Raw genomic sequence first — 20,907 nt, forward strand, 5'->3', positions numbered from 1 at the left:
TAAATGACGAGTTGATGGGTGCTGACGAGTTGACGGGTGCAGCACACCAACATGGCACAAGTGTACATATGTAACAAACCTGCACGTTATGCACATGTACCCTAGAACTTAAAGTATATATAAAAAAAAACCAAAAAACTATGACTGCCTCATGAAAAATTAAAAAAAAAAAGAAAAAACAAATTGAATAAACCTAAAAAATTTTTAAATGTGTTGAAAGATATAAATCTACATATTCAAGAATCTGAGCAAACCCTAAAAGGGATAAACTAAATAAATTCATAGTAAGTTACTTTATAACAAAACTTTTGAAAATTAAATACAAAGAAAAAAATTTACAAGCAGCCAGAGCAGAAATGACACATTATAGGGAAACAACAATCAAATGATGGTAAATTTCTCATTTGAAACCAGAAAGTCCAGAAGAAAGTGGCACAGAATCTTTCAAGTGCTGAAAGAAGAAAAGAAATTTTTTATATCCAGCAAAAATATTCTTTAGAAAAGGAATGAAAATCATTACTCTTTTTTTTTTCTTTTGAGACAGAGTCTTCCTCTGTCACCCAGGCTGGAGTGCAATCACTGCAACCTCTGTCTCCTGGGTTCAAGCAATTCTTGTGCCTCAGCCACCTGAGTAGCTGGGATTATAGGCATGCCCCTCTATGCCCAGCTAATTTGTGTAGTTTTAGTATATACGGTTTCACCATGTTGCCAGGCTGGACTCAAGTGATCCATCTGCCTTGACCTCCCAAATACATTCTTAAACTAAGAATAACAAAAAACAAAACAAAACAAAATTGTCACTAGCAAATCTACTCGTGAAGAATCACTAAATAAAATTATCTAAATGAAAAAGAAATCAAAATAGAAGACAGAATATGTAAAAAAAAATTGAGGTAAACATAATAGACTGTTCTCATGAATTTCTTAAATTATATTTGATGGTTGAAACAAAAATCGTTACACCTTCTGATGTGGTGTTTAATATGTGTAGAAGAAATACTTAAAAACATTACATTTTAAAAGTGGAACATATAAAGGGATGTAAGTAAAAATAAGAGTCCTTCAACTTCATTTGAAGTGATAAAACATTGAGACTAGTAAACTGTGATAAGATAGTTTGTAATGAAAAAAAATACGTTTTTTCTAAAACTAGAAATCTACCCATCAGTGAAAACATCCTCAGTGAATTGTACATGGATGAGAAATACGATTTTATTGTGTTAATGACAACACAAAGTTATTCTGGTGCTTATTGGATTGCACTGGATCAGAGAGGTCTACCTGGAAAATGCAGGCTGAAGATGGGAGTGAAAGAAGTGGGGCTTGAAAACAGTAGATGAGTTCCAATGCCTGAATACCCTAAGTTCCACAACAGACTTCCAGCTTAAGTTTGAAGTTATCTAAAAAAGACTGTCTCTGCCTTCCCCCAGGTTTCCCGTAGCAATTAAAGTCTAATCCCACCAGTGTGTTCAGTCCATCAGCTGGGAAAATCAGGAAATAATTGTGCTGCCATAGTCCTTGTGTCTGGTTTCCCAATTACGAATCATACGCAATACACCTCCAATAAATGGAAGGCTTCCATATGACTATGTCATGTGTGATTTCATGAATATCCAATGCCAGGTAACCAAGATCCTAAATGCAGCCTAGGTACCCACAGTGATTCCAGGACCTGAGTACAACATCAAACACAATGTCATTTTAGGCAAACAAGTATTAATTTATGCCTTAGCACTCATGTCCACACTGTCATGTATTTGTGAACTGGACTAGATTACACATAGGCTTTTCAGAATGTTTTTACCTTTCTAACTTGAAGTCCTTTTGCTTAAGCCTCATACGATAATCATGATCTTCAGGAACTTAACACTTTCAGAGTGATGTTTCCATTTCCCTGTGCTTCCTTGGCCCTACTGAGCCTTGCAATTAAAGCCAACAAAGAAGCAACATTAGGTAAAGGTAGAGAACAAAGTAATGTGAACCGATCCAAATAGGGACTCTTGAGGTATGACAGAAAAGCAGATAACTCTTCCTCTTTTGGCAACATATCTCCAAAGCTCTTTCCCATATTATCATGGCCCAGTTGTGCATCTGTGAGAACTCTATTAGGCCCTCGGATTTTCCTTCTTGGAAGGACTTTGGCTTAAAACTCCTTTACAGCTATGGTTTTCAAATGTCAGCTATGTGTAGTCCTGGGCATTCTTCTTGGAGTCAAAGAGGGTGACAGTTCTTTGAAGAAATCTTGCAAATATAACTAGATAGCTGCTCTGTTTGAAATGAGAGGTGAGGATCCCAAATCTCTAATTTTTAAGCCTTTTCAGGACTCGGATGATGTACTTTCTTGGAACACTAGGACTCCACATGATACAGCTGGAAACCCCTAAATTAGAGCTAAGACAATGTGGTGAATGCACAGGCCTGGACTTCCACCTTCTGTCCTGATGAACATTTCTAGTTACCCTCTAGAGTACTGTTCAGGATACCAGCCAGTTATCCTCTAGCTCATCTAAGGACTGATCCCATCTCATTTTCTGTCATTTGCTATTGACTAGAGTATTGGTCCCAGTGACTGATCGCTTGTGGACATACAACTATCAACCTACCTAATTTAGGAGAATTGCCTGTTACACATTGCTGCTGCAGTGATCAGCATCCTTGGATCTGAGTGGGAACTTTGTACCCTTTAATTCTCAGTCCTAGAGGCCACTAGTCAGGTCTTGATGTAGCAGGTGCCTGTCTCATTCCTTGTTTGCAGTGGTCCATACATGCATTGTGTATTTGAGCCAACCTATGATAGTACATTTCTTCTATGGATATCTCTGAGTTAATAGTTTATTTATTATATCAAGGCAGATATAGATACAGATATTAAGGCAAAACTTACATTCCAGTGGTCCTAACTCTGTTTCTTGAGGGCAACATAGAACAAGGTTAGTTTCTCTCTCATATGACAGTTCTTCAAGTATCTGAAGATAACAGACCTCATGTCTTCACCAAATCTTCTCTTTTTGAATAATATATTCTTTTGTCAAGATACATTTATTATTTTATTTTTAATACTAAGTAGTAAAACTTATCACCTACAGAAATGATGGTTTTCCTGTCTTTTAAAAAAATCTCCAAGAGTCAGGACTTCCATGAGAAGTTCTGTGGGAATATCACAGTCAGATAAATCTTTGCACCATCATCTTCTGCTTCTTTATTTGGCTACTATTCTGGACCTGGAGCAGCAATTGAGCAGGAGGGATATTTCTGATTCATGAGGCACTGGGTATGATGTGTGCGTTAAAGGGGAGAGGTCATTTGGTAAAAATCTGCACACCACCTGGAATGACACTTCCACCCACCCCCCGCCCTCCAATGGTCTGTGCTGTAGGCTACTGCCACCATGGGTGGGCTTCTTTCCCAGGCTCCACGAATAACATATATCAATGTCTGCTCATTCATATTCTCCTTGTGAATGCATATCCTTCCAAATGAAATAGACTTTTTGTATCTCCAGTGCCCAGCACAGAACAGGTATTCTATAAATATGTAGTTGGTGATTGAATAAATAGGTAAATGAAATAAGGAAAAGCTCCAAAGCCATTCTGTCTTCTCTTTCTCTTTCCTCTGTTTCTCTTACCAGCTTAGGGTCTTAGCATCGTGTCACCCTGGTGGCTAGTTTCCTCTGACAGTGGATCCTGGTTGCAGGATGCAAACTCTCCTGCTCTTCTTAGTAACTGTTTCTGTTTATTCCACTTACAGTAAATGATTCCTATCTTGTGCCTCTCTCCCCATGCCTGTTCATCAGTATCTTGCTAGTAGCAAATTCTGATTGGGAGTGCTTGTGGCCTGGATCCCTGCTACCTACAGTTGGATCTTCCTAGTTTTAACTATCTAAGCTTCTGCTCATTGCCTCATTTTCATTTATTTATTCACTCATTTATAGGGCAAACATTTACTGTATGCCTACTCTATAGTTGTGAAAACAGCAACTAATAAAATGCTGGTCCTTTGTTAAGAAGCATAGAATCGAATGGAACTCCATTCTCCTGTGACAGCCTTCATCCATCTGCTGCTGAGATCTCCCTTACGAGTTTACCTAGTTTCCTGTGAGTGTGTATGTTCTCTGGGTCCTGGCCCCATCCTGTTTTCCCTTACCACTGCCCCACTGTTGCTGCTTGGGTCCTGTACCTGACACCCTACAAGTCTGCTGTGGAAGCCCGTGCTCCCTGAAGTCAGCAGCATACTTCCATGGCTGCCAATGACCTATGGGGACATCATTATACCTCATATAATGGACAGGTTCTCCACAAACATGTAAACATACACACAGAAACACACAAACATAGATACACATGTGGATAAACTTGAACCATATACATATGCACACACGTGGTTATAATGCTTACTCTATTGTAACCTGCCAAAGACAGAATTTGAGTTATATCAGTTACCTCTTTGATTCTAAGACTTCCTGTTACATGCCTGCAAATATTTATACTTGCATTGAACAAGGTGACTGGAGACTCTGATAGTATTTCCTGAAATATATCATGACAAATGCCTATGTCAAGCTCAGTTCATTGGCTCTGGATCTGAATATGAATGGTTGGGTGGTAACAAGGGCATTTTTTTTCTTATTTTTCCCCTAATTACATATTATCACATTGAATGTATCTAAGTACATATTCATTGCTTTAGCCTCCTGGGTTGCAATGCTGTGCACATGCATAATCAGATCAGGAGAAATGGGCCCTATCCTCATTTTGAAACTCAATGCACCTGGAACAAAGAACCTCTGACTCTGCTTGCCATCTGCTGGAGGAAGAGAAGGCCTCCCGCTGCCCCATTTGCCACACTTAAATTAAAGGGTGCACTCCTGGCAGGCGGTAGAACACTTGGAGATACAGCCCCGGTGTGGATTTCACCCTCAGATGCCCCAGATGAAGTTTTGTGGGAGTTCTTTGACTTCCCACATTGGGGAGTAGAGTAAAATTTAATTTCTGAGTAGGAAGACTAGTAAGAAAGAGTCAATGTTCTGTAAACCAAGAATAAAAGACAGAGACCAAAAGACAGATAATAAGTATATATTTTATTTAATAATGTTCTCAGTAGTTTCAGTCATTTTTCTGTAATTTTCATGATGAATGCAAGCGATACTTTTCTGCATATCCTTAGTGTTGAGAAAACAGGCTGGGGAAATAATTTTTTAGTCAAATATGAAACTGTACATGATTCTAATACCTTGGAGGAGATTTCTTTCTACTTTCCATTGTTCTGTAAATGAAAAGTAAATTATGCTTTGTTAAAAAACTTTCCGTTGAATAGTTTTATAGCAAATGTTTCATTCACTTCAATAAATAAATGTACAATATTTTTTGAAAATTGAGAATCAGGCTTTCTAAAATTTAACAACCACACCAAATTAGTCTCTCTAGTTCTTATGCTGCAATAGAAAATTATACTTTTTAACTTTTAGTTAAGTAGCATTTAAATAAAATGTCTAATTCACTCTGAGCTTTCATGAAGCATTAGAACTGTGACGCACAATGGTAGTTAATGTGAGCAAGCTAAAGGATTTTTAATGATTATGCTTTATCTTAATGAGAGGTGCCATCTTAATGAGCAGCAGCACAGTCATGTGGATAGAACACTGCTTCAGAAACTAGGCTTCTGGAGACCTCCACACAGGATTTCCATTGCATCACTCTGTGTCTCTTTGCAGGTGTCTTGACCTCTCTGGGCATTTGTTTTTTCTGTGTTAAATAGAAATAATACAGACTGGTGTCTACCAAGCTCTCAAGAATCCTTGAACAAGAGGAGCTTTTCACATATACATGATGTAGGAAATGGTGGATCTACCTAAGACTTACAAGGGACATTTAACAGTTTTCATTAGTGAGAACATTAATCCAAGTCAGAATTATTTTAGATCATGGGTGAATTTCTTTTTTTTATATTTGTGTGTGGTATTGTTGTTTGGGTTAATTTTTGGAAATGAGTGCAAGGGATGAAAGGACCGAATATATTGAAACAATTATTTTTGCTTCTAAATGTAGACTTGTATTTTAATCAAAACAGTGAATAGAACACATGTATTGCTGTACATGTTATGCTATGAGAGGTCCAGAAACTTTACAAAACCTCAAGTCTGGCTTTACGCTTTGAAAAAATTGTGTATGGGAGATTATAGTTGCCACTTTGTGTCCTTTTTTGCACTTCCTAAGCACAGAGCAAGCTACCCTCTGTACTATTGATTCTTCCAGCAAAACGAAGAAAGGAGGTTGGTGTTACCTAGAAAGCTGTGTCTCCTCAAAAGTGTATGACTATGTTTGGCCCACCACAGCTAGGTGGCCACTTGAGGTGGGGCTGGGATTTGGCACTGCATGTCCTCACTAGCAGGAACAGTAGCTGGGGAGCTGGTTTCTGGAAGGCCAAGTGCCTCCCAGGGTCTTGGCCACATATGTATGCATAGTCTATTATACACATGCATAGCAGGAGGTGGAGGAGATGGCTGACAGTCACTGGGAATCTGGAACACTGATTCTTGGAAGGTGAGGCACTAGGAAGGGAGAGGGTGAGCATCAGCGAGAACTGAGAGTAAGCTGCTGAACCCATCTGGGGTTTAGAGACAGGCCTGGAGTTCCTGGAAAAATAGGTGTTGAGGTCATGTACACATCTAGGCTCAAATCCACCTCTGTCATTCGCTTAACTGTGTGACTTGGAGAAAGATAATGTAACCTCTCAGACTGTCAGTTTCTGATTCTCTAAAATGGGCTTAATAAAACTGTTGGTTTGTAGTGAGGACTTAAGCAAACAATGTAAAGAGATAAGTCTAGTCATTGGCATTTGTGAATACTTGGAAAGCAAGTGGTTGCTCTGGCCCAGGAGGATTGATTACCAACCAGGGAGTATTCAGTCACTTTGGGTCTGTTCAGGATTGATCCTGAGAACAAAAAAGGGTGGAAGTAGTAGGTCTGAGCCTGGAGGGGGATTCATGATCCCAGCCTGTGGACAGAGGTACTGAGCCTGAAAAACAGACTGAAGCTGACCATATAAGCTTTGTTGTGTATCCATGGCCAGTTGTAGCTTTATCTCAAAGATAGGCTCATGTCTTATTCATCATTATATCTCCTATACCTAGCAGAGGCCCTGACACAATATATAAATAATTACAGAATAAAACCAAAAGGAACAAAAATGTGTCTTAAATGGTTTGTACACCTTCCAGGAAAAGCAGAGTTGGACAAACTCTGGAATTCCTCATGTCTGCCTTCAAAAGGAACTTAGTTTAATCACTTAGCTCTGCTCTTTGACACCTAGCTCTAATTTTGATTTTATATGTTACGAGCCACTCAGATTAAGAAATAATTCCCTGAGTAGCATGCTAGTATATGAGGGCATATCATGGGTTTCTACGGAATACACCTACCCGGGTCCAGAAAAGTATTAGCTTGTAGACAATGAATTATTCCAGAGGAAGAATGGCTAATCTATTGTTCAGCTGTTTCTTCCTAGAAATGTAGTGTCTTTTATATTTTTCTATAAATGGTAGGACTAAATTGTAAACAAAATTATTTAGGTAGTTATATCTCCCTGTTATCTTTTACATGCCATTTCATATGTGTGTAGCACTTGATTCATTGGGCTGAGTTTATCACAGAGATACAGGAGATACCAGAGTATGAGCACAGAACCAATTTGCAAGGAGTTTGTGAAATCTTTAGTTGGGCTAAAACAGAACGCATTTGCATCCCAAGTGTTTCTTTGAGTTTTAACCCGAATGTATCAAGTTGCTCAAGAAGATTTTTTTTTCCTGGTTAAAGACATATCAAAAGAAACCATCAGATGTTGGGAGGTTTCTGAATGAAAGTATGCATCTCTTGCAAATTCCTAGTCATGAGGGGATGCATTTACTCAAGAATTATCCAAGGGGCACCCACAACTTGACTCAGGTTTTTCTAAAGTTGTAAAAAGTTCAACAAAACTACATTTCTTTTGAACAAAATTCCTAAATGGGCAAATTTTGTCTGACGTATGAATAAAATGGAAAATTTTGTGAATTAAAAACTTTTTTTTGGGTCTTAGATAACAATTAAAACTCACAAGCCAAATATGTGTCTTCATTGCAGTACATCAACAGTCAATGAACAGGGCCAACAGAAAGGACGGGGCTATCTTTGGTGCCTATCAGTTTTCATTTGTCCCTTTGAAATGGTAAAGTCTCAGGCGTAGAGCTTCTACACATGTACAGAATCATCTGAGGCAATTTACCAGTGTGGGTGGCCAGGTGATATTACTCTGGTTTTGTGGAAGTACCCAGACTAGTTTCAGTGTGTGTATTTATGGCTGTTTTGTAATCATGTATTTTAATACATTTCAGAGACTATATGAGGACACACATATATTGACTTTGGAAATCAAAATCATAGTACCTCCAAGAACCTAGTGTTTTGGAGTAAAGAAGTTATAGTACACTTTATCCCCTATGCCTAGCTTTTACTGGGTACTTAGAAGACACCCAAAGATGTTTGTCAATGTCTTCCACTATGATTTTAGCGTTGCCTTATTTCATGATTGCTGCTGCTTGAAAAGCTTGACACAGCTGCCCTCAGTCCTGGTTTTGATGTGAAAGACTATATGCATTACTCATTAAAGACTCAATATGTGACAGCCTCAATTCAATAGCTATTCATTGTTCAGTTAACAGGTGCCATAAAGAAATCTAAAAGATGAAATGCAAAGGATCGTGCTAGGAAATAAACAGAAGTATGAAATACGGTACATGTTTTAGAAAAGTATATCATTCTATATAAAAGAATAAGGTAAATTCAAGGAAGCATTTAAATTGCAATATTGAATGCTAAATAAGAATTTAATGTGGCACAGGGAGTGTTATTGGAAGCCAGAGAAGAAGGAAGAGGAGATAGTTTTACGGAGGAGTTGGGACTAGGACTGAACATTGGTGATTGCACAAAACTATGATGGAGAGAAAGGGGATAGTAATATTATAATGAGGTACGTAGCTGATCTCCAAGGGCCATGGTGCAGGAAACTGATGTTTTCTCTGTGGAAGAGCTCTAATACAAAACATTCCAAAATTGATGGGAGCACCTGTGCAAAACTTGCCATTGAAGACTGGAAAGAGACTGGTCATTCTCAGTCTTGCTGTCAGTGTGGTATGGAGAACACAGGTTCACCTGGCTTTTCTTGCACAGACCCAGAGCCCTTCCTTTCCCATCTCAGCTGTGTTGTCAGCTGCCTCACCTTTCTGATAATTTGGTGTGTTGACCCATCACTCCCCTACAGGAGGTCTTGGCAGTCACATTAATTGGCTGTCAAACTATTGATTCTAAAATTCTGATAGTTCCTGTAGGATATTGGGATTTCCAAAGGAACATCTTCCTCTTAGGTTACTTGGTGATATGTATATGAACCTAAAGAGACTCCAGCATTTCCTGCAGCAAATCTGCTGTGGCCTATTCAATTGGCTTGTATGAGCAGCAGGGATCCTTGAAATCTTGTCCACTACTTAGTGCATCACATCAGGACAACAGGACAAAGAGGCTGGTAGGTAGAGTGATGACCTTACATTGATCAAGATGCTTCACACAGGTGGCAAAACTTCCCAAAGACTTTGATGTTAGTTTGAAAGAATAAATCCATCAAATGTCCTCACACACACTCAATTCAAGTATTTGTGTAGACATTCATATATGTAGATTGCTTTCTTGTCTCCATTACAAAGGTAACATTAAGCTAACTTTTATTTTCTATATTATTTGTGCCATTTTCCTACATTGCTTTGTGAGGGGGGGGTGTGTGTGTGTGTTAGCTGTGTAGGCTAGCCTATAAACACCTTGAGGGTGAAAATTACATCTTTTGGAATCATTCATAGTGCCCACCAGGTAAATTTAGGCTCCAATAAGAACATAAATGTAGCCTAGTTTAATTCATAGAGAATTTGTTTCTGATTCCTCACCTTATTACATATACCACTCAAACTCTAGTTTATCTCCTTCAAAAGCTTCATATTTCTTCCTCATGTTTCATTTCATGCTCATTGTATGTGTGTATAACCAGTCAACTTCATCTCAATTCTTTTTATTTCCTTGTGTGGGAGCCATTTTAATAGTATTTGTTTCAAGTGAAGGTCTGTTATTCAAAGTAAACACACAGAACTTGGCTAGAGAAAACTATTTGAATAGTATTCACATAGCAATAAAACTCTGAAAATGTAAATATAAAATACAATATCCTTGGTTAGTAATGTTATTCACACACTTTACTAAGTACTGTTAGAATAGGATGTAGCTAATCATGGAAGAATCATAGCCTATCCTATAAACATCTTTCATCTGAGGATTTCAAATAATTTTTACTAAAGGTAATTATAATATTTATTCTTAGTAACCATTCTTTCCTCACCAATTTTTAATGCCAAAACAGAGATGGGACAAATATGCAAATAATTTCACATCTGAGGGCTCCTATTTTTTAAATCCTAAAATACATGTTGGGTGCATATGAAAGCACAAACTCATCACGGGTAAATATGGAATTCAGTCTTCTCTTCATTCCTGCTAGCTAGCTACTCAGGGATCTCAAAGAAAAGAATTTTGCTATTCACCTTTACAATCCTGGTGGAGAAGCCAAGAGGTTGTTGTTTTCCTCCCAGGGCAGCTATTTTGAACACCAAGGCATTGTAAAACCATGAGATCATAGATGTTCATGATCGTGGACTTATGGTAGGGGAGAAGATGGAACACTGGAACTCAAAGAAAGTATTATTCATTTCATTAAAGATGAGAAACATGCTGCTTTGAGAGTGCTATTGAGTGACAGGATCTGGTGGGAAGAGCACGGAATGTAGAGTCCAAACACTGGAATTCGGTACCTGAGCTCTGAACTGTTCCATGCTCTAACTATGCTGCTTAGGCAATAATGGTTATAAATATAATAAAAGGTGTATATTATTAAATGGTTTCTGTTTTCTAGGAACTTTGTATCTGTCATTTGAATCCTCATTATACCACCAAACGATAGTTATTATTTTCCCTATTTTATAGATAAGTAAATAAATAGATGCAGGGAGATTCAATAATGTTGCAAAGGTCACAATACCAGTGAATTGGCAGAGCCGAGAGTCTATTCGAGGCTAAAGTTCAGATTCTTTCTACTAGACCATGATGCCAACAAGGCATCGCTGAGCACTGGGTTTTAAGTACCTACTATAAGCTAGTCAGCCTAAGTGCTTAGCACATCTTACTTCATTTGGTTTGCAGAAAAAAAGTGCTGTGAGGACAGTGTTATTTTATAGACTTATAAACTGCAAATAAGAAGAAAAGTGACTTTCCTCAATTCATAAGTTTAGTACATGGCAGAGATGAGCTTAATTTTTTAAAAAAGTTATTCTCTAAATATGTTCCCCTTTCTTATGTTACACTCCCTTTCTTGACCCCACGGTGTGTCATGTGACCTTGTAGTTCTCCCAGGGTGGTAGTTGTGGCTGGTATTTTTTCTTCTATTTTAAAGGTAAGAAAAATGACTATCAAGGGCATCACAACTGTTTTTCTCCTGTCCACTGGTTATATCTCTTCTGTCCCTTGGCTCTTTTTCTCAGATTTGGCACTCTCCAGGGCCTTATCCCTAATCATCTTCTCTATTTCAACATTGTCTTTGGTATAGCCCTAAAGGAATTCATCTAGTCCTATGTTTCTGAATGCATTAATATCACCCAAATTTAAATCTCAACTTTTATGACTTCCAAATCTCTACATTGACAACTCCGAAATTTAAATCCGTAGCCCTTGGTGTCCCTCTGAATTCCAGGTATCTGTTCAGCATTGCCATTTGAATGTCTGAAAGGTATCTCAAAATCAATATGATCAAAAATTATTGTTTTCCCAAACATCTATCCAAACCTGATATTTCCTCACTCTTCTGTGACTTAACAAAAGGCACCATCTCTGTCTAATTGCTCAGGGCAAAACCCAGGAGATTGGTTCCTCTTTTACCCTCACCTTCCACATCCAATCCATCCCCAACTTTTGACAGTTAGGTTACTGGAGTCGGGCTATTTCTTATCCCCTCCACATTATATCCTGAATCAAATCCTCATTCTCTCTTACTTTGGCTACAAGAGTCTCCTTCTCCTAATTGATTCCCTATTACCCTGCTTGTCTACCTATGTAACTCATTTCATACAGAGACCAGATATATTTAATGTCAGATCATATAGATCTCCTGCTTAAAACTTTCCAATAACTTTCCATTGTATTTAGAAAAAAATCCAAATACTCTCTCAGGACCTAAGATACCCTCACTATCTGTTCCTGACTATCTTGCTTACCTCACCTTTCTCTACCCTTTCTTTTGCTCACATGCTCTAACCACATGGCCTTCTTGCTTTTTCTTAAACACGCCAATGTTGTTCCTGCCCCATGACCTTTGAGATTTTGAAATATTTTCTTCCAGATTTGTGCATGCCTGGCTCCTTCTTTTCACTGAGCGCTCAATCGTCCTTTGCTGAACACCTTTGTGAAATAGGCTTTATGCCATGCCGGTCCCTTGGGATTTTATCATCTCATTTTGTTATGTTCACAGAGCTTACCACTATTTGAAATTATCCTTTTAAAAAGTATTTATTTTTCTGGTTTATTGTTTGTCTTTTCTGTTTAATGTAATATCTTGAAGGACGGAGACTTCGGCCTTATTCACTGAAGAGCTGTACCTGGTGCATAGTAGACACACAATTAATATTTACTAATGACCAAATCACGGAATGGATAAGAAACAGGAGGCAGTATAGGGTAGGGGTTTTGAAGCCAGACTTTGGATCAGGGTGACTTGGTTTTGAGTTCAGGCTTTGCTCACTAGCTATGTCACCTTAGGCAAATCTCCTCTTTTAAAATGGAGATATTAAAGTAATTACCTTATGGGGTTGTTTTGAGGATTAATAAAAAGGAAGCACTTAGGAAAGTGTCTGGCACATAGCAATGCTCCGATAGTGCTGGGATTTCTCATTAAAAGCATCTTGGTCCTATGATATAAGGCAAGATGAATAAGGATCCTTATATCCTACAACATACTGAGTGATATCGGGTAGTAATGCTGGGATAGTGAGAAAAGCTTAATGAACATTAGATGTAGCAAGGAAAGGGTATTGGTCCAAAGGTGGCTGATAGTTCATAATGTATTTACATTTGTGCAGAGCTGTCACAAAGGACCCATACATGCTATGCAGGGCACAACTTTGGAAGTATCATTGATTTAGACTATGCTATGAACAGCATCCCTGGAGTTGTACTATGAGAGGGGCCTATTATCTGTTTCTTAAGTTATTTAGTCCAACAGGGGTAAAGGAGTTTAGTTAATGTCATCTGAAATCGCATGACTCATAGTTGCCTTTTGTTGCCCAGGCCTTTGAATTCCATGCCACCTTATCTTTAAAGGTACCAGGATTCCTCCCTACTTCAGTTTTCTACGTCCTATATGCCACATGCTGAAATCTCAGCAGCTCCAAATTTACCAGTGCTTTAAGAATTATGTAGTGATGCTATTCTATGAATTAAAAGTCAGGACACATCTGACAATGGAACTGAATATTTGGAACAAGGTCTGTCCTGGAATCCTGCATGTGGGATCATTGCAAACTACTGTGAGCGGCAGAAGAGCTGGATGGGTCTTTTATCCTGCTTCCTCAGTGCCCTGCACTGCACCTGCCAATTGTTGGTGCTCAATGAATGTGTACCACATGATTGAATGTTGACTCCAGTCTACTACTTTGTATGAGCAAGATGGAACTCGCTTCTCCAGAGGCTTTCCTGACATGAGAAATCTAGGTGGAAAAGAAAAACAGCTGCACTGAGTTGGTTACACAGAAAATAAAGCACCACTGTGACGTCGGTCCTGGCCTAATTTGAGACACTGACTGTGCTACCCAACATTAGACAATATGGTCCAGAGGAGTTGCAATTTTGTGCCAGATGTTTTCAGGCCACACATGGAGTCTGAGAGCTGTTGGACTTGTAAAAATAGGGCAGAGTAGGCCGGGCGTGGTGGCTCAAGCCTGTAATCCCAGCACTTTGGGAGGCCGAGACGGGTGGATCACGAGGTCAGGAGATCGAGACCATCCTGGCTAACACGGTGAAACCCCATCTCTACTAAAAAAAATACAGAAAACTAGCCGGGCGAGGTGGCGGGTGCCTGTAGTCCCAGCTACTCGGGAGGCTGAGGCAGGAGAATGGCGTGAACCCGGGAGGCAGAGCTTGCAGTGAGCTGAGATCCGGCCACTGCACTCTAGCCTGGGCGACAGAGCGAGACTCCGTCTCAAAAAAAAAAAAAAATAAGGCAGAGTAAAGTCCCAAATGGCACAATCATGTCTTGACATGTCATCCAAAGTTCACAAGTGAGAAGGCTGAGCTCCATCCTGAACATCCTCATACTCTCAGCCCATGTGATTTTGAAAGAACTGCTGACATTGTATGGTCTTGATAGTCACCTTCTTAAAGTTCAATATCTAAATATTCTCCTATGAAGGGGTCAGCATAAATATCATTGTCCTTAATTACTTCTGTTACTCTTTGATTCCTAGTAGACATAGGGCACTTACTGTATTATATATTGTGTAAGGCATTGGATTCCTACTCCTAATGAATTTTAAATAAGTTAACAATGGAATTAAAAACACACATATTCCTTCTTTGACTTGTGATGTTTTTGTCTGCTTTCTGATATGGTTTCTATCCATAAATGAGAACAAAAAAGATGGGTGGAGGTCTTCATTATCAACGGGAGCTCTTAATTTCCCATCTCTACCTACAAACCCCGTTCCATTGCAGGTAGAATATAGAATTATTCCAGAGCCCATTAAAATGATGGGGTTTATTTCTGTAGAGTTTCTTTAGGTGACTTCTATGCATCCTCTTCATTCTATCCTCCTGACTCAGGGAGAACTTCCGTATCCAAAGGGGCTTCTCCTTGAACTAACTGCTCTATATTTAGAAAAAGAACTTCTCCAGGAGAGGTTAATCACACTACTTAAGGCAAATTCACAATAGTTAAAATAGGTCATTAGGAATTCATTCAGGTGTGGCTCCTGTAAATTGACTTCTCAATTTGCAAGGGAAAAGAACACTGCTTAGGTCGAAGCACAAGATTTGTCCAAAAATAATGTTACATATCAGGAATTATTATAGACTGCTGAAAGCTGTCAAATCCTAAAAAGAATCAATTTCTGTTTGAAAAACTTGCTAAAAAATGTAGATACTTATGTGGAATAAACTTGGATATCTATTTTGCCCAAATAGGATCATACTATTAGATTCCTGTTAGATTATATATTCCTTGAGGGCAGAAGACAAATCTATGTCAACTTTACAGCCCCTTGTTAGTGTCTTACAGAATATCTTGCACATAGAAAATGTTTAGTTAGTTTTGAGTGAAACTGGATGGTTGCATTTATATTAAAAGGGAATATAGAAAGGGTACAATTACAAAGAAAAAGCATAGCTCCTTTTTTTAGATGATTAGTAAAGCCATATAGTGTATGGGAAACAATGGGAAACTGAGATGTGAGAGACTTGGGTTCTAATTTGGCTTTGCCATTAACTAGCTATGTGACTTTGGTTGAGAACTTTCACCAACCTTAATTTATTTTAACTTTAAACCGAGGAAGCTGGAGCTTCGTGCCTGTTAGCTCTAAAACTGATGATCTGAATGTTTATTTTATTCTAATCCTAATTTGTACTTATGTTGTACTTTACCTAAATGAAGGTATCAGTTCATTCCTAGCTTTAGACACTAAATTTTATATCAAACAAAAAAACCTGCCTTCCAATTATCTCCATGGAGGCTTTTCTGATTACATTAAGCAGTTTTCTTCTGTCTGAATATCTGGTTCTTAGAGTTTTGAAAACTTACTTTCCAGACTTATAAAAATAGGGCAGAGTAAAGACAAAAATGACTGTCCTTGTTATACCCAGTTGAAGTTTATGGTATTCTAATTACAGTGGACCTGAACCTTTGGTGAGCTGGAGTAATTAAACTATTCGGTGGGAGCAAATCATTACCCATAGGAGATGAATATGTTTTTCTAGGTTGCTGATTAGAGCACTGAAAGAGGAAATTTACTTAATAGTGCCTGGAAAAGTGAAGGGCATTTTATTTTCAGAAAGTAGCTTATTCACACAAAATCAAGCCGGATGCTGTTATACTGTGATCATTTTTGTAATCACTTCAGTTTTACTGAATAAACCTGATTCATGTTATTAACGTGGAAGGGTGGTTTCAGGACAGGTAAGAACAAGTACAAATGCAACAGCAAAGACCTTCCCCTGAGAATGAGAGGCGATGGCTGCTTTTGTTCCATTAATAATCTCATGACTGGGTGCAGTGGCTCACGTCTGTAATCCCAGCACTTTGGGAGGCCATGGCAGGTGGATCAGGAGGTCAGGAGATGGAGACCATCCTGGCCAACATGGTGAAACCCTGTCTCCACTAACATACAAAAAACAAACAAACAAACAAATGTCAGGCGTGGTGGTGTGTGCCTGTAGTCGCACCTACTTGGGAGGCTGAGGCAGGAGAATTGCTTGAACCTAGGAGGTGGAGGTTGCAGTGAGCCGAGATCACACCACTGTATTTCAACCTGGTGATAGAGTGAGACTTCGTCTCAAAATATGATAATAATAATAGCAGCAATGATCTCATGGGATTACTTAACAAGAGCACTCATGGGCCATTCTGATGAAATTATAGAATCAGAGAGGGAGGAAACCTTATCCTATAGTTAAAAGACAAAGAACTTCATGGTTGAGGAGGGGATTTCCTCTTCTCTTTATTTAAGATAGAAACTGAGGCTGACAACTCTTTGTCCCACCAATCTGAATGAGATGGGGATACAGTTCTCATTCTGCAAGAAGAGGCAATTCTAGATGTGATTTGCTGTCCGTAGATATGAAGTCTTCTGGAGAAGCTATATCTTATGTGAAATCAGAAGTTAAAAAAGAAAACAAATTTACCAGGTTCCTTCTGGTAACATTGAAAGTGTCCTGAGACAGTGGGTGCCATGGGGTTAGGAAAAGGCCATTCCCCCAGCAACACGTAATAAATATATGACAGATTATGGGAGCAGCCACTGAAGACAAAGCCTGCTGCTAATATGATTCCATTGACTGTTGAAAAGAAAGAGGCTACGGGATTTGAACTACTGTCATTTGGTCTTGCAGAATAAATAATTTGGTGGATTTTAAAAATTCTATAGAATAATAGTGTGCTTACAAGTTAAAAAGTTGATGTCAGCTAATTAAAAACTTCAGAGGAAAGAGCCCCTCAAGTTTAAGATTGGTCCTCAAATCAAAACATAAATCAGTTGCAGGTCCGAGGGATTCCAGGCACTGGTCTCTAGGCCCACTGGGTGAGGCATGCATTGAAATCATGGGACAATTCCAAATAGATTGAGCTTAATTACCTACTTACCTACACATGTGGGTGAAGAACATGGACTTGGGTGTCACATAGAACTGGATTCAAGATTGACATCTACATCTGGGGATAAAAGTGCCTTCCTCACAGTGTTGCTGTGAGGAATCAACACAAGTGAATGCTGAATATGTAACAGTTGGAAGACTCAGGCGCTGATCAGTCAGAGTGGGTGCCAGTCATGGGCTGCATCAGGATCCTGGAGGTCCCTCTGGGCTGCATTGGTTGCTGTACTTTGAGCTAGTCCAGGGAGTACCTGGGAAAGAGTGAAGACTGCCAGAGGAGAGGAAGAGTCTTTGAGGGACTAGAGTAAAAGCTGTTTATTAACCAAAGCAGAGGATTTCAATACATATAATAGCATACAAGCTAAATAAATAGTCATGGGATTGAAAGAGATTAAGTTAGATAAAGTACTTAGCACAAAGTCTGGCACTTAGTAAGTGCTCAGTTAATGACAATTATTATCAGTACTGCTATTCCTCATCCTCCTCCTTCTTCCTCTTATTCTTATCCCTTCTTGCCCTCCTCCTTGTCTCCTCGTTCTCCTCCTCCTATTATATAATACAAGAACAAATGTATGTCCTACAACCTAGAATGTATGGCTTGTTTTCAATCCTGTTTTGGATCACTCTCAAGACTAAATCAGTGGTCCCCAAACATTCTCATGAATCTTGGTGTCTCTGTGATTTTTTTAATACCCCAGGCCAAAGGAAATATCTAACTGTTCTGTTTATTAAATAGGAAGGTCCAAACAACTTAGTGTTTATTTCCTTAGCATAACATTTGGAAAAAAATACAAAGAAGCTGAAAGGCAAAATCATATTTTTATTTTGAAATAGCCACAATTACTTACTAATGGGGTGTGCGTAACAATCAGTATCTCACAACTTCTAAAACGTTAGAATCAGACTGGATAATGCTTCCTCCATTTCTTATTCCACAAATAATTTTTTGTGTTACTTGGTTTTTATCATCAAGCCTACCTTCGCAGAGGTACAATGCTATTGAAAGGAATGTAGCAAGACCTAATGTTGAAACCAAGAACTACCTTGCTATTAGTTCATGGGATATTTGAGAAATGTGGCTGTGTGCTACCCTTAAAAATGTAAAATATCCATGGGCTCTGTGAATTTACTGCAGTATTCCATGGTGCCTCAGCACACAATTTGGAAACCATGGGATTAAACAGATGGACTTTGGAAATAGTAAATACTAATAGCTAGGGTCAGCTAAAGACTAATGGAGTCACAACTCTAGGGATCTGGTGGGCATCAACTTCATATGATTATGTCTTGACTCTTGGACTTCTGGGACAAATGGTGGTTTGGGCTGACTGCCAGTGAGTTGCAGTCTGCCCAAGCTTATCTAATTTGTTGATTTTGAACTTTCAAGAGAAATGAGAACACCTTGAATACAGAATAACAGTCTTTGCTTTCAGTCATTCTAATGGCCTTTATCTGCTTGCTGAAACTCAATTATGAACTCAGGGGAATCTAGTGTATTGTGTTAGTTTTTCATGGAATTAATGTATAGATTATTGGATTAGCAAAGTTCATCCTTTTTTTCTTCTAAAACTGATTTTTCCATCTCGAATCCATCATTGGATTTTCTGGATTTTGTTTGGATTTGTATTCGGGGTGAGATGTTGGCTTATCTTCTGTTTTGGAGGGGAGAGCACTGCTTCTGGTAGAATTATGGAATCTAGAACAAGAAAGAATCTTTACGTCACCTACCATGATCCTCTCATTTGGCTCATGAAGAGAGGCCAAACACCTTGTCTAAGGACACTTCTCATTATGGGGCAAGACAAGTCTGGAACCTAGTTTTCAGCCTCCTACAATAGTCTTCTAGTCTACAGTCCTTTTCTACACAATGCTTGCTTAAAGGCCACATCATAAGGACCCCCTCTTCCATTCACACCACTTCAGAGGTCTCAGGGCATTTCATTATAAATTACCTCTCCTCGATCCTGTTGCTGCCAATTATTGAGTGAGCGCTGATTTCAGTCCTACATACAGAGCAACCTCTTGTCATGTCGTGTAACACAATACTGTAATGCTACAAGGTTTGGAAGAGGTTCTTTCTAGAATTTTTAGTTTCTTTTGTTCATTTTCTTAAGTCAGTTGTTCCTAATCTATTTAGAATTACAAACTTGCATAATCATCTAGATTAAAGCAAATGACCTTGTCCTCCTGAAAATGCATACAGACACACACAATTGCACACAGCTGAGGGGATTCTGTGGCCTCTCTGAACTCTTATCAACTTTGGATTAAACATCTCTGCCACTAAATGTGAAAGCTTTTAAAGTATTATTTACAACAAATAATTATTTTTCTCTGCTTTTATTGCTAATACATGTAAATCTCAAGAATTTTAGCCTGTAATTTGGTTTACTTTTTAGATCTTTTCCCTATAAAAGGAAGAGTAAAGATTATTAATAGTTTGTTTCCAGCATTATGAAAATCACAGCCAAAGTTTCTTTTGAAATGAGAGCTAATCAGTCAGTGGTCTCCAAATCCAGGTATCTTTCTTGGTGGTGACAGGTGAGCTTTTAAAAACAGACGCCGTGTCCATTTCCAATCTAGGCCTCACCTGAAGAGTATCATCCAGGAAACATTTTTAACATGTGACAATTATCCTGATGCAGCAGGTGCATCAACCATTGAAAATCCAAAATTGTCATTTTCTAGAGGTGCTACTTGAAGGCTACAGAGGTTGCAAAATCAATGGCATAGCTGGAAATTTATTGTAAAACACCTGCCTTCCTTGATCAAATGTGCTTTCTTTTGAAAAGTATTTGTATCAGGAAATAATACTACCATATAGAAAATTATAGAGAGCAATAAAACAAGATAACAATCAGCTTGATCAAATGTTGACGTGTTGTTATGTATGCTTTATGATTCCAAAAAGTATAGATATACCAGCTTTATTTTGATTTCTAGTATCACTATCGTTCCTTAATTCCTGTGACTTCCTTCTGTGTTAACTTGTATTTTTCTGATATTTTTCAATTATTTTATTTTTAATCATTCTGTTTGGGTTAGTTATATTGGGTTTAGATATATCTAGTAAGCAATGCAGTGTTATTGTTTTTTTCAGTCTGCTGTGATATTCTCTGTTTCCATTTTTCATTTATTATGAATCCTGTAATATTTTGGTTTATTTCTATGATCGGATTTTAGATTTCTCTTTCTGTTTTCTGTTTCCCTTCCTTTATTACCTTTTGTGTTGATCAAATTCTCAATAGCTATTCTACTCTTCTTTCTTTGTATTTTTTCCTACCTTTTCTTCTTTCTCTCTCTCTCTCTTTCTTTCCTTTCCTTTATTTTCCTTTCCCTTCCTTTTTTCCCTTCCCTTCCCTTCTTCCTCTCTCTCTTTCTTTTCCTTTCCTTTCCTTTCCTTTATTTTCCTTTTCTTTCCTTTCCTTTTTTC

This window comes from Mandrillus leucophaeus, unplaced genomic scaffold (assembly GCF_000951045.1).
Source record: "Mandrillus leucophaeus isolate KB7577 unplaced genomic scaffold, Mleu.le_1.0 Scaffold235, whole genome shotgun sequence".
NCBI classification, from domain to species: domain Eukaryota; kingdom Metazoa; phylum Chordata; class Mammalia; order Primates; family Cercopithecidae; genus Mandrillus; species Mandrillus leucophaeus.